At 37.7% G+C, this 14,065-nt stretch overlaps 1 protein-coding gene across 2 annotated transcripts in view; it reads right to left on the reverse strand.

The window, feature by feature from the left end:
* LOC114653490 (nephronophthisis 3) overlaps positions 1–14,065 on the reverse strand; it is an 838,883-nt gene that overhangs the window by 182,917 nt on the left and 641,901 nt on the right. The gene's annotated exons all lie outside the window — the stretch shown is intronic.

Here is a 14,065-nt window from a genome sequence, read left to right on the forward strand (position 1 = left end):
TAGGACAATGCCAACCCCCACCCACACACACACACCAACAAAATAGCTCCAAAATACTTTGACATAGACGGCACAAATGTTGGTACCTTTCCTTCACAAAAAAAAACAACTTTTGTGCAATACTGAATTTATGTAATTACACCAACGGTGATGGACCATTGGGATAGAACTAGGCAAGGAAAAATATTACAGAAAAGTTTTACAGAAGAAAGAAGAAGGACCTGCAGTATGCGTTTATAGGTTTATAGGCTCTTTACTTTCATGTGTACAGAATACACATTCTACTAAGGATGGGTTCTCCCAGGTTTGAAGGAAATGCATACAGTCAGGAGACAGACTGCCAGAATGTAAAACAGAGAGGTATAGGAACTGTAAAGCTATAGGTCATGCATTTAGAGAATATACAGAAAAAATCACTCGTAGTCTATGAAGAGTTGTTTCTCATAGCTTTTATGTCTGCTCCAAATTGTTTGCAAACATCAGTAAATAAAAATTTGTCACAGCAGGAATAACTGAAGAAGATGGAGGAGCTGAAGGGAAAACAAGTATCGCTCTCATTCAAACCCTAGTTGGGGAAAGAATTAGGGAGCAAAATTGTATTGCAATTAATACTTTCGAAAATGTAATAGAGAGCAAAGTGAAAAAAGCAGTAGAGAGACTTAGTAATAAAGGAACACCAGGGTGAAAAAGAGCTAGGAAAAGGCTAAAGGAAAAAAATAAAAGTACACAAGACCATACACAGGAAACACAAACGTTGCTGTAAAGAGCACAAGCTTATGAAACAAAACTATGAATGGACAACCTAGTAGACAAAACAGAAAAAGAAAAACAGTGGTGTGATTTATCAACTGATGAGAAAGACTCCTCTCCCTCTATTGAAGAAGGGGATTACAAATTTAGGAAAAGTTATCTTCTGTAGAGTCAAGTTACTTTTAGGGAAGGATTTGGTTTAAAGTTTTAAAAAGATAACATAAGTAAATGAATTAGAAAAGTTAAAGGGTAAGGAAAGAAGAAAGAAATGAAAGTAAAAAGAGCAACAAAAAAGACAGAAAACAAACATTTCATTGAATAAAGTAAGATAATAGCCTCAATTAATGTTCAAAGCATTCAAAATAAGAACAGAAAAATATTTTAACTTTCTTACATCAGTGAAAGCAAATGTGACTGACCTATAGGAATGTGGGATCCTGTCAAAGGAATTATATAACCTTTATAAAGTGGTATGAGAAAAAGTAAACTTTTCCAGAACAAATGAAAACAGAAATGCATGCATTGGTTTTATTATAAAAAAAATATTTCTCCTTACTAATCTTAAATTTGAATAAATCACACCAGGAATAATGGATCTGTTTAAATTCCAAATATACATAGATGAGCATGCCATCCCAGAAATCTGCACACCAAGAAAACAGACAATACGCACGAACAGCTACTGAAATTAAACCTAATTATAGACTTCCAACATAACCTTATCATAGCAGGGGGACTTTAACTCTGAAATAGATGATGAGAAAAAAGTGGTTTGACACAACATTAAGATAATTTCAGCATATTATACAATAACATTATTCATCAAAACAAAAAGAAGGGTAAACATTATACATGGAGGAGCAGAAAAGCATCAAAAGGGCACCGGATAATTTTCTTATGTACAACCAGAAGATATAAAACATCTAAATGTAGGGAAGACCCAAGCATTCTTCTTAAACCACCACTTAATACAGACCAAACTTGGAGAATTGACAGGAAATTAAAAGGTGTGGTAAGTAAATGCCGAAGTCAAAACACCTCAATATTCAAGAAAAGCATGAGAGATGTTACACATATGTATGTTTTTGAAAGACTGTCACAAGTGTAGATGCCACACGGGCTGGGCAGACATCCTGGCCAGGAAAGGAAGCAGACCCAGAAGGAAGAGATGGATGGACAGCCCCTATAGAAGTAGAGAGATCACTAGGGAACTTTTATTCCCCCAGCACGCTAAATGGCAGCAGTCCCAGATATCCCCACCCATTGGGAAGCAAGCAGGGCATGCTGGGAAATGTAGTCTGGCAGGGAAGCCCTACTGAGGTCACGGGGTGCTGCAAGAGGGCGTTCCAGGGAAACAAGCTCCCTACTCTAATAATGGTCTTCCGTGATAATGGAATCGTGGTTCCACATATTGCACTAGTGTGGTTACCACACAGAGGCATACATTAAGTTTTTAACTCGATTCCTAAGCAGCTCTCCCATCTGCCAATTCTGTATACAGTGATCCCTCGCTATATTGCGCTTCGCCTTTCGCGGCTTCACTCTTTCGCGGATTTTATATGTAAGCATATTTAAATATATATCGCGGATTTTTTGCTGGTTCGCGGATTTCTGAGGACAATGGGTCTTTTAATTTCTGGTACATGCTTCCTCAGTTGGTTTGCCCAGTTGATTTCATACAAGGGACGCTATTGGCAGATGGCTGAGAAGCTACCCAACGTACTTTTCTCTCTTTCTTGCGCTGACTTTCTCTGATCCTGACGTAGGGGGTGTGAGCAGGGGGGCTGTTCGCACACCTAGACGATACGGACGCTCGTCTAAAAATGCTGAAAGATTATCTTCACGTTGCTACTTTCTGTGTGCAGCTGCTACGTGAAGCGACATGCTGCACGGTGCTTCGCATACTTAAAAGCTCAAAGGGCACGTATTGATTTTTCAATTTGTTTTTCTCTCTCTCTCTCTCTCTCTCTCTCTCTCTCTCTCTCTCTCTCTCTCTCTCTCTCACCCTGCTCCTGACGGAGGGGGTGTGAGCTGCCGCCTTCAACAGCTTTGTACCGGCGGTGCTTCGCATACTTAAAAGCCAAACAGCCCTATTGATTTTTGACTGCTTGCTTTGTTCTCTCTCTCTCTCTCCTGACGCGCACTCCTTTGAAAAGGAAGATATGTTTGCATTCTTTTAATTGTGAGACAGAACTGTCATCTCTGTCTTGTCATGGAGCACAGTTTAAACTTTTGAAAAAGAGACAAATGTTTGTTTGCAGTGTTTGAATAACGTTCCTGTCTCTCTACAACCTCCTGTGTTTCTGCGCAAATCTGTGACCCAAGCATGACAATATAAAAATAACCATATAAACATGGTTTCTACTTCGCGGATTTTCTTATTTCGCGGGTGGCTCTGGAACACAACCCCCGCGATGGAGGAGGGATTACTGTACTCTAGCATAATGCTGCATAAGTTATCTCTGATTATAGATGCCATTTGCAGATTGAAATCAGAAAGCGTAGACATGCTTTTCCCCATCCCACTGCACTCACGCTCTGCTGGTAACGAGTACAGTAATCCACTTCATCACCTCTAACTTAAGGTTGGACTATTATTTATTTATTTTATTTTATTTCAGCATGGTGTGATTGGTGGAGCTCACTGCATTCACATCAGCAGTAACATGCTGCCATTCAACATACAGTGGGGAAAATAAGCATTGAATGCGGCAACGTTTTTCTCAATAAATAGATTTCTAATGGAGCTATTGACATGAAATTTTCACCAGATGTCAGTAACAAACCAAGTAATCCACACATACAAAGAAATCAAAACAAATTAAGTCCATAAATTATGATCCTCAAACATAACACAGAATAAAATGATAGATATTTGAAAGAAGGTGGGAACAATTCATACGTGAAAGTGGGCAACATATGCTCCAAAGAAATGAGAAAATATGTGGTTATGATTTTGTGAACAATTTGGACGTAAAGTGGGTCAGTGCTGAACCTCAAGTTGATTAAGTGGTTGCACACTCTCCTGAAACTAAAGGAATGGACAGTCTGGCCTGTTAAAAATAGGGAGCATGAAGGCTACCTGGATGACCTAGCCTTTCACAGGTAATATAAAGGTCAGGAGTGCATCCAGAGAAAGAGCTACCAATATGTTCCCTAATTTCACAAATTACACAAGTGACTCAAGTATTGATTAATACAAACACACCTGAATTCCTTTAAAGTAAAAAAAAATGTACATTTGCCAAATAATTGAACATGTCTTTGGAACATAAGGAGCTGGAGTACTGAGAAAACACATTGAAGCACAAAGACAACATACACCGTCAGTACGTCCTTGAACCTGAGAGGCAGAAGCAATAACCAGTGTGCCAACCATTCAACTCATAATAACAATGATTAAAAAAAAAAGATTCCAAAAGGTTTCACTTTTCTTTTGTTTTTTTCAGGTGTGATTTTGAATTAAATTGCATCACTATATTATAGATGCTTGACTGAGTTGTATGCCATTACAAAATGTTCTGCTTTTTGAAAATAAAATAAAAATGCATTAAATACAAAAACTAAATTAAAAAGATCTATTTTTTAATCAGAAGTCATTCATGTGATTCTTCTTTTTTGTCTGACCTTTGCAACCATTCTAGTGATATTTACAAAATCTGTCAAAAAGTTATAATAGGAGGAGAAACCAAAGAAAATTTGCTTTTACAAATAATCTTGATGTTATTTAAAATTTTACTTCTTTACATTTTCTAGATAATGTGTAAATAATGCATTTCAAAACAAAGCATTTAAAATCACAAAATACATGTATTTTGTAGTGGTTTTGAGCTTTATTGCATGGCTAATTTATCTTCTTTCTATTAATCTTTTTGGTTCCAACCTAAATCCTGTGATGCAATTCTGTACAGCAGAGATGTCGACTCTGTACAGCTTTCTGCAGAAAGTAAACAAATCCTTTGGCATGGTGATGCACAAACCACGATAAATATTTCAGGCATTTATTATTTTGATGGTATTAGTCCTGCTTTGAAATCAAATATTTTAAAATATACTGAGGCTCAGTACCATTTGTTTCTTTAAGACCATAAAAATAGTTACATTTGACAAGCATTAAAACAATTTATTGCATAAATGTTATTGTTTTACATGCTATTTTAAATTGTGGGTAGTAATTCACTATGAGGATAGTGTGTTCTTTAAATATTTATTTTGTAATTTGAAAATTTGGCATAACAGTATTTAATTTTTTTTACATTAACATTTGTGTCAGGATTAAATACTTGTTAAAATGACCAGAACCCACTACTAATGCTACAAGCACAAAGCTTTTAAATGCCAATTACAAAGTACAAATCTATTGAATAAAATTTACTTTACATAACCTTGAAAGATTATGCAGTAAATTATTAATGCACTTTACTGATTTCATTAGCTGCTGATTATATGATTACGGGATCATATCATATGAGGTTGAGTGCCTACTTAATAAAACATATTCAATATTTCCATTTTACTTTTCATCTAACAAAATTGGGGTGGTTGGTTTATATATATCTTATATATAAACGTCTACACGTGGAAGTGTGTGTGTCTGTCCGGCCCGAAAGTGGGGTAGGGGTAAGGGCTCCACCTCCGAGGAAACAGAAAACTTGCTTAGCTACTAATAATACAAGCAAGGTGAGCACATCAGCAAAACGAAACCTCAGAAGAAAGACAAAGTCGCTTAGCCGCTAACATTGGCAAAACGGTATCCCTTTTATTTTTCCTCCCACCGCTAATACACAAGTGAGGCAAGCACGTCGGCCAAACGAATCCTCCTAGGAGAGAGATGCCTAGAGTAGTTCCTTTCAATTACCTTACAACTCTACATTTCAATTATTTTTCTGATGGATTTCAATAGTTTCTAGGACCACAGGCTTTTTTTATATATATTTGCCAGTATATATCAAACGTACAATTTCAATCTTACTTCATCCAATCAAAGGTAGTGTGGGTTGGAGCCTAACCCAGCAGCAATGGTGTGCAAGACAGGACACAAGCTGGAATACGTAGGCAGTCCATTGCAAAACATACACAAACACACACTCATACTGGTACCAGGTTGGAGTTTCTATTCTTGTCACGTTCAGTATGGATGCGCCAAAGGGTTGTTTCCTTACCACCACTCCTTTGTTCTCTGTACCAAAATCACTTCATTTAGCAAGCAGATTCAGAAAGAATGATGAGGATACTCTTGTACTCAATTTCAAAAGACCACAGGTCACTTTGCCATCCTTTATTTATGTTTAAAGGTGTTCGATGATGAAGGGTTGAAACTTACCATCACTCCTTTGTTCTTTGTACACAAATGACTGTATTTAACCAGCAGATTCAGAAAGAAAAGTCAAGGCACATGACCACACAACTTTTTTCTCAGTTGTAAAAAAAAACAAAAAAACGCTTCTTTCCTCTTTACACAACAATGACCATACTGTAAACACAGTGCTGAAATTCAAGTTCCTATCTCCCCCCTCAAAAAAAAATTTGCAGTAAAAATCATTGGATTCCCTCCTACAGTTGTGACTAATACAAAACTAATTCCATCCACCCACTGTTCACTTTACTTTTGTCGGCTAAACAGTTTTATAATATTACTTAAGTAACTTGTTTCCTAAACATGCTTCCTCTTATCTCATCACTTGGCTCAGATTCCACTGTTTACCCATTATTACAATAGAATGACAGTCCCTTTGGCAAGCAGCCTGTGGAGAAATGGACAATGTGACGCAGAGACGTGTATATGGAAATTTAAGTAAAAATCTATTACCTAAATACTACGTAAGTATAAATAAATAATTCTATATAAGGTAAATTTTCCATTTTACTTACAAGCAAGAGGAATCCTTTTATTTTAATTTTGCACAGGCTTAAGTATAACATTTATATAAAAACATACTAGTTCTTTCTATGATCATAAAAGCCTCAATTCTTGCACCTATCTTACTACTATTATACACTATGAGGCATTTTTGAAACCCTGCATGAAAACAAATGAAAAGTAAAATAGTAAAAGCTTTAAATGATTCAATAGCACACATGCCACCATAAAGCAGTCTACGTTTAATGAAATGTTACACCAGAAACGATGTATTTCAAATCTATTTACAAGCTACTTAAATATAAAGGTTAGGCTGCTTTTGAATTTCGGTTATCAGACTAAACATTTTCCCCATATGTTAAAACAGATGCCAGGGTTACTGCTATGATTCGTAGATTTACATTAGTTAATGTTTCAATGAAAAAAGTACAAATGGAATGACTAACTCTATTCTAAAGTATCCCAGCTTTTTAAAGCTACACTATATTGCCAAAAGTATTGGGACACCCCTCCAAATCATTGATTTCAGGTATTCCAATCCAAGCCTTAATTCACCAAGTGCAATGCAAAGCGTCGGATGCAGTGGTGTAAAGAACACCGCCACTGGACTCTAGAGCAGTGGAGACGCATCCTCTGGAGTGACGTTTCTCTGTCTGGCAATCCAATGGACCAGTCTGAGTGGTTGCCATTAAAATGGTACTTGCCTGACTGCATTGTGCCATATGTAAAATTTGGTGGAGCGGGGATTATGGTGTGAGGTTATTTTTCAGGGGTTGGGCTTGGCCCTTTAGTTCCAGTGAAAAGAATGTCAGCATACAAAGCTATTTTGGACAATTTCATGCTCCCAACTTTGTGGGAACAGTTTGGGGATGGCCCATTCCTGTTCCAACATGACTGCGTACCAGTGCACAAAGCCAGGTCTGTATAAAGAAATGGATGAGCGAGTTTGGTGTGGAGGAACTTCACTGGCCTGCACAGAGCCCTGACCTCAACTTGATAGAACACCTTTGGGAGGAATTAGAGCGGAGACTGCAAGCCAGGCCTTCTCGTCCAACATCAGTGCCTGACCTCACAAAGGCTCTCCGGGAAAAATTCCCATAAACACACTCCTAAACCTTTTGGAAAGCCTTCCCAGAAGAGTTGAAGCTGTTTTAGCTGCAGAGGGTAGGCCAACTCCATATGAAAGCCTATGTGTTAAGAATGGGATGGCATTAAAGTTCATCTATACTAATTAATAAAAAGCAAAGCCCTCACTGACTCACTGACTGACTGACTGACTGACTGACTGACTGACTGACTCATCACTAATTCTGCAACTTCCCGTGTAGGTGGAAGGCTGAAATTTGGCAGGCTGATTCCTTACAGCTTACTTACAAAAGTTAGGCAGGTTTCATTTCGAAATTCAACGCGTAATGGTCATAACTGGAACCTCTTATTTCACAATATACTGCAATGGACGGCAGCTCGATGGCCGTGGGAGGAGGAGTTGAGTGTCACGTCATCATGCCTCCCACGTAATCACGTGAAAAGACTGTGAACGCAGTAGGGACAAATGAAGGAGGAGCAGCAAACAGCGAAGAACAAAAAATTCATTAAACAATTGAGAAGGGAGCGAAACAATAAGAAGCCAGTGAGTGAAGCATACAAGCATGTTCATAAGGGAAACAAAGCACGGTGTAAAACGTAAGTTCAAATTAAGTTTATAGAAACGCTCCCGCTGCGGATTGCAATAACATATTCGCGAGATAAAACTTTAATGAGAAGACACGAGGTATAAACGAACCACACGCCGTAGCGCAACGTTAGGGGCAACAGTTTCAACCATTCTATGATCTTCTTCTCGCAACTGAAAGACGGCACATGGCGGATGTTAGCCGACTTGCTGACCGCAACGTTAGGGGCTTCAACTCTGGCGCTGACGATAGAGATTCGATTCCCGAGAGGGGATACAGTGAGTGTGTATGCCTGATGAGCCCAGAATTAGGGAGAAACACGTGTCGCATACTCTTTGCATTATTTGAAAGTAAACTATTAAAACCATTCTATGATCAGCTTCTGGGAACAGAAAGAGGGCACGTGGCGGATGTAAGGCGACTTCCTGACCAGCCACAAGCGTAACCTGGCAGGTAACCACCCATACAGTCAGATTGTGATTCAGAAAACGAATGCCATGAATGTAATTACCACGATCTACATACTGTCAAATAAACGAAACACACGCCGTAGCGCGACAGCTGTGAAAAGCGAGGTTCACAAAAAAAACAGATCCTTAACAAATTGTTATTGGTATATTTTCGATCCATTTAAAAAGGTTTTCTTTTCTTCTTAAAAAATTAAAAGCAGTACTTCGCCGCAACGAAGCGCGAGAATTTGGCTATATATATCTGCTTCTCGCAATTAAAAGAGGGCACGTGGCGGATTTTAGATGACTTCATGACCAAACATAAGTGTTACCTGCCAGGTAGGGTTACCACTTTTAATACAAAAAAATAAGGGACGCATACTGCAGCGCGTGCCACATCTCAGTGCCAACAGTTTGCAGACTCTACTTAAAAGACCCGCCCTCCTCACTGGACAGTTAAAAAGACCAATCAAACTAACGATGACATCAAGTATTACCCAATCAAAAGAGGAAAGGAGGCATCTTCATAAAATGCGTGTGGGATGATTTGCATGAGACGCTGCTTTAAAAAAAATGATAAAAAAAATACGGGACAAATCCCGTCCCGTATTGATTCAAAACGGGACGCACAATTTCATTCTCAAATGCGGGATGATTCCGTATTTTAAAGGACGGGTGGCAACCCTACAGTGCCAGGTAACCACCCATACAATCAGATTGTGATTCAGATTAGGAATGCAATGAATGTAATTACCCCGATCTACATACAAGGTGAAAGTCTTGCAACATTCAAAGATGATGGTTTGGGATAAGTACACCATAGAACATAAAAGAGCTTATGAAGCCTTGAACCGAAAAAAGCAAGATCTCAGAGATCGTAAAAAAAAAAATAGGAGGCAATGTCGTTTTACTCGCTGTAGATTTTAGTCAAACATTACCAGTTATTCCACGAGGGAGACCAGCAGATGAACTCAACGCGTGTTTAAAATCCATGCTTCTCCCACGCTCGGTTATATGTCGCGTGTTCTCGGGTAGGTACACCAAAAAATGTATACATTTAAGCATGTAATGGGCAAACAAAAATGAGGTATACCCGAAGGCACTGCAGTAGTACTTAATGTAACTTTACTTCTTAAATGTTAATGTTTTACTGTTTAATAATTTATACGCTTCTTATATGTTGTTCAAATTGTTTTATCAAAATACCAGTGACAGCGCAATGCACGATCACATGGAGTGAATACACCATACGCATCCGCCCACGGCCGCCCTGGTGTGCGCAGATAGGAGTTGATTCTACAATAAAATAAAATAAAGATAAAAAGAGTAATACAATCAACACCCATAAAGCGGATAGAAGACGAGACGTACTATATGTGTACCAGATTTCAAGTCAATAGGTGAAACGGTTTGCGAGCTACAGGTGATTTAAAATCCTGGACAGACAAACGAATAGCCACGGTAGCAAATTACAGAAGAAGATTTTACTATTTAATAATTTATATTATATGAAATGTGCTTCTTATATATTACTTCATATTCTCATATGATAATGATGTTAATGTTGTTTATATTGATTTCTATGTTATTGAAACTGCATGTATGTGTGTATATGTATGTATATATATATATATATATATATATATATATACTAGCAAAATACCCGCGCTTCGCAGTGGAGAAGTAGTGTGTTAAAGAGGTTATGAAAAAAAAAGGAAACATTTTAAAAATAACGTAACATGATTGTCAATGTAATTGTGTTGTCATTGTTATAAGTGTTGCTGTCTTTTATATATATATATATATATATATATATATATATATATATATATATATATATATATATAATATACACACACACATAAACATATATATACATATACATATATATACATATCTACATATACACATATCTACATATATATACATATACACATCCACATATATATATATATATATATATATATATATACACATATCAACATATATATACACACATACATAAACACACACATATACATACACACACACACACACACACACACACACATATATATATATACATATATATATATATATATATATATATATACAGTGGTGTGAAAAACTATTTGCCCCCTTCCTGATTTCTTATTCTTTTGCATGTTTGTCACACAAAATGTTTCTGATCATCAAACACATTTAACCATTAGTCAAATATAACACAAGTAAACACAAAATGCAGTTTGTAAATGGTGGTTTTTATTATTTAGGGAGAAAAAAAAATCCAAACCTACATGGCCCTGTGTGAAAAAGTAATTACCCCCTGAACCTAATAACTGGTTGGGCCACCCTTAGCAGCAATAACTGCAATCAAGCGTTTGCGATAACTTGCAATGAGTCTATTACAGCGCTCTGGAGGAATTTTGGCCCACTCATCTTTGCAAAATTGTTGTAATTCAGCTTTATTTGAGGGTTTTCTAGCATGAACCGCCTTTTTAAGGTCATGCCATAGCATCTCAATTGGATTCAGGTCAGGACTTTGACTAGGCCACTCCAAAGTCTTCATTTTGTTTTTCTTCAGCCATTCAGAGGTGGATTTGCTGGTGTGTTTTGGGTCATTGTCCTGTTGCAGCACCCAAGATCGCTTCAGCTTGAGTTGACGAACAGATGGCCGGACATTCTCCTTCAGGATTTTTTGGTAGACAGTAGAATTCATGGTTCCATCTATCACAGCAAGCCTTCCAGGTCCTGAAGCAGCAAAACAACCCCAGACCATCACACTACCACCACCATATTTTACTGTTGGTATGATGTTCTTTTTCTGAAATGCTGTGTTCCTTTTACGCCAGATGTAACGGGACATTTGCCTTCCAAAAAGTTCAACTTTAGACTCATCAGTCCACAAGGTATTTTCCCAAAAGTCTTGGCAATCATTGAGATGTTTCTTAGCAAAATTGAGACGAGCCCTAATGTTCTTTTTGCTTAACAGTGGTTTGCGTCTTGGAAATCTGCCATGCAGGCCGTTTTTGCCCAGTCTCTTTCTTATGGTGGAGTCGTGAACACTGACCTTAATTGAGGCAAGTGAGGCCTGCAGTTCTTTAGACGTTGTCCTGGGGTCTTTTGTGACCTCTCGGATGAGTCGTCTCTGCGCTCTTGGGGTAATTTTGGTCGGCCCGGCCACTCCTGGGAAGGTTCACCACTGTTCCATGTTTTTGCCATTTGTGGATAATGGCTCTCACTGTGGTTCGCTGGAGTCCCAAAGCTTAGAAATGGCTTTATAACCTTTACCAGACTGATAGATCTCAATTACTTCTGTTCTCATTTGTTCCTGAATTTCTTTGGATCTTGGCATGATGTCTAGCTTTTGAGGTGCTTTTGGTCTACTTCTCTGTGTCAGGCAGCTCCTATTTAAGTGATTTCTTGATTGAAACAGGTGTGGCAGTAATCAGGCCTGGGGGTGGCTACGGAAATTAAACTCAGGTGTGATACACCACAGTTAGGTTATTTTTTAACAAGGGGGGCAATTACTTTTTCACACAGGGCCATGTAGGTTTGGATTTTTTTTTCTCCCTAAATAATAAAAACCATCATTTAAAAACTGCATTTTGTGTTTACTTGTGTTATATTTGACTAATGGTTAAATGTGTTTGATGATCAGAAACATTTTGTGTGACAAACATGCAAAAGAATAAGAAATCAGGAAGGGGGCAAATAGTTTTTCACACCACTGTATATATATATATATATATATATATATATATACATATATACATATACATTTACACACTCAGACACATATATATACATAAATATTTACATATCTACATATATATACACATATATATACATATCTATATATATCTATATATATATATATATATATTTATTTGACAGTAAACTATTTCAACCATTCTATGATCTGCTCTTCACAAACTGAGGGCACTGTGGCGGATGTTAGCAGATTGCTGGCCAACCACAAAGCGTTATCTGGTAGGTAACCACCCACACTATCAGATTGTGACACAGACTTCGAATGCCGTGAATGTAATTACCCCGATCTACATGCTGTCAAATAAACGAACCACACGCCGTGGCGCAACGTTAGGGGCATCGTCTCTGACGCTGACGTCCGAGGTTCGATTCCCGAGAGGGAGTGCAGTGGAGTGTGTACACCTGATGAGCCCAGAATGAGGGCGAAACACGTGTCGTGTACTCTTTGCATTTATTTGACAGTAAACTATTTCAACCATATATATTATATATATAATATATATATATATATATATATATAATATATATATATATATATATAGACATACATACATAGATAGATTGACACATATATATATACATATTTTACATATATATATATGTAATTGTGTTGTCATTGTTATTAGTGTTGCTGTCATATAAATAACATGATTGTCGATGTAATTGTGTTGTCATTGTTATAGTGTTGCTGTCATATATATATATATATATATATATATATTATATATATATATACATACATATACATATACATATACCCTAAGCTCTTGTCAATAAGCCGCGGCTTATCTAAGGAAAAAAGTTGTGAAAATGAAAAAAATAGAATATCGGCTATACATAAGTCCGGCTTATACATCCATCGCGGGGGTTGCGTTCCAGAGCCACCCGCGAATAAGAATATCCGCGAAGTAGAAACCATATGTTTATATGGTTATTTTTATATTGTCATGCTTGGGTCACAGATTTGCGCAGAAACACAGGAGGTTTGTAGAGAGACAGGAACGTTATTTCAAACACTGCAAACAAACATTTGTCTCTTTTTCAAAAGTTTAAAACTGTGCTCCATGACAAGACAGAGATGACAGTTCCGTCTCACAATTAAAAGAATGCAAACATATCTTCCTCTTCAAAGCAGTGAAGCAAACAAATCAATATGTCTGTTTGGCTTTTAAGTATGCGAAGCACCGCGGCACAAAGCTGTTGAAGGCGGCAGCTCACACCCCCTCCGTCAGGAGCAGACAAAGAGAGAGAGAGGGAGAGTTTGTTTTTCAGTCAAAAATCAATACGTGCCCTTCGAGCTTTTAAGTATGCGAAGCACTGTGCAGCATGTCTTTTCAGGAATCAGCTTTACAAAAGATAGCAACGTGAAGATAATCTTTCAGCATTTTTAGACGAGCGTCTGTATCGTCTAGGTGTGCAAACAGCCCCCTTGCTCAATCCCCATACGTCAGGATCACAGATAGTCAGCGCAAGAGAGAGAGAACAGTAAGCCGGGTAGCTTCTCAGCCATCTGCCAATAGCGTCCCTTGTATGAAATCAACTGGGCAAACCAACTGAGGAAGCATGTACCAGAAATTAAA

The sequence above is a fragment of the Erpetoichthys calabaricus genome, chromosome 6 (genome assembly GCF_900747795.2).
Source record: "Erpetoichthys calabaricus chromosome 6, fErpCal1.3, whole genome shotgun sequence".
Lineage (NCBI taxonomy): Eukaryota > Metazoa > Chordata > Cladistia > Polypteriformes > Polypteridae > Erpetoichthys > Erpetoichthys calabaricus.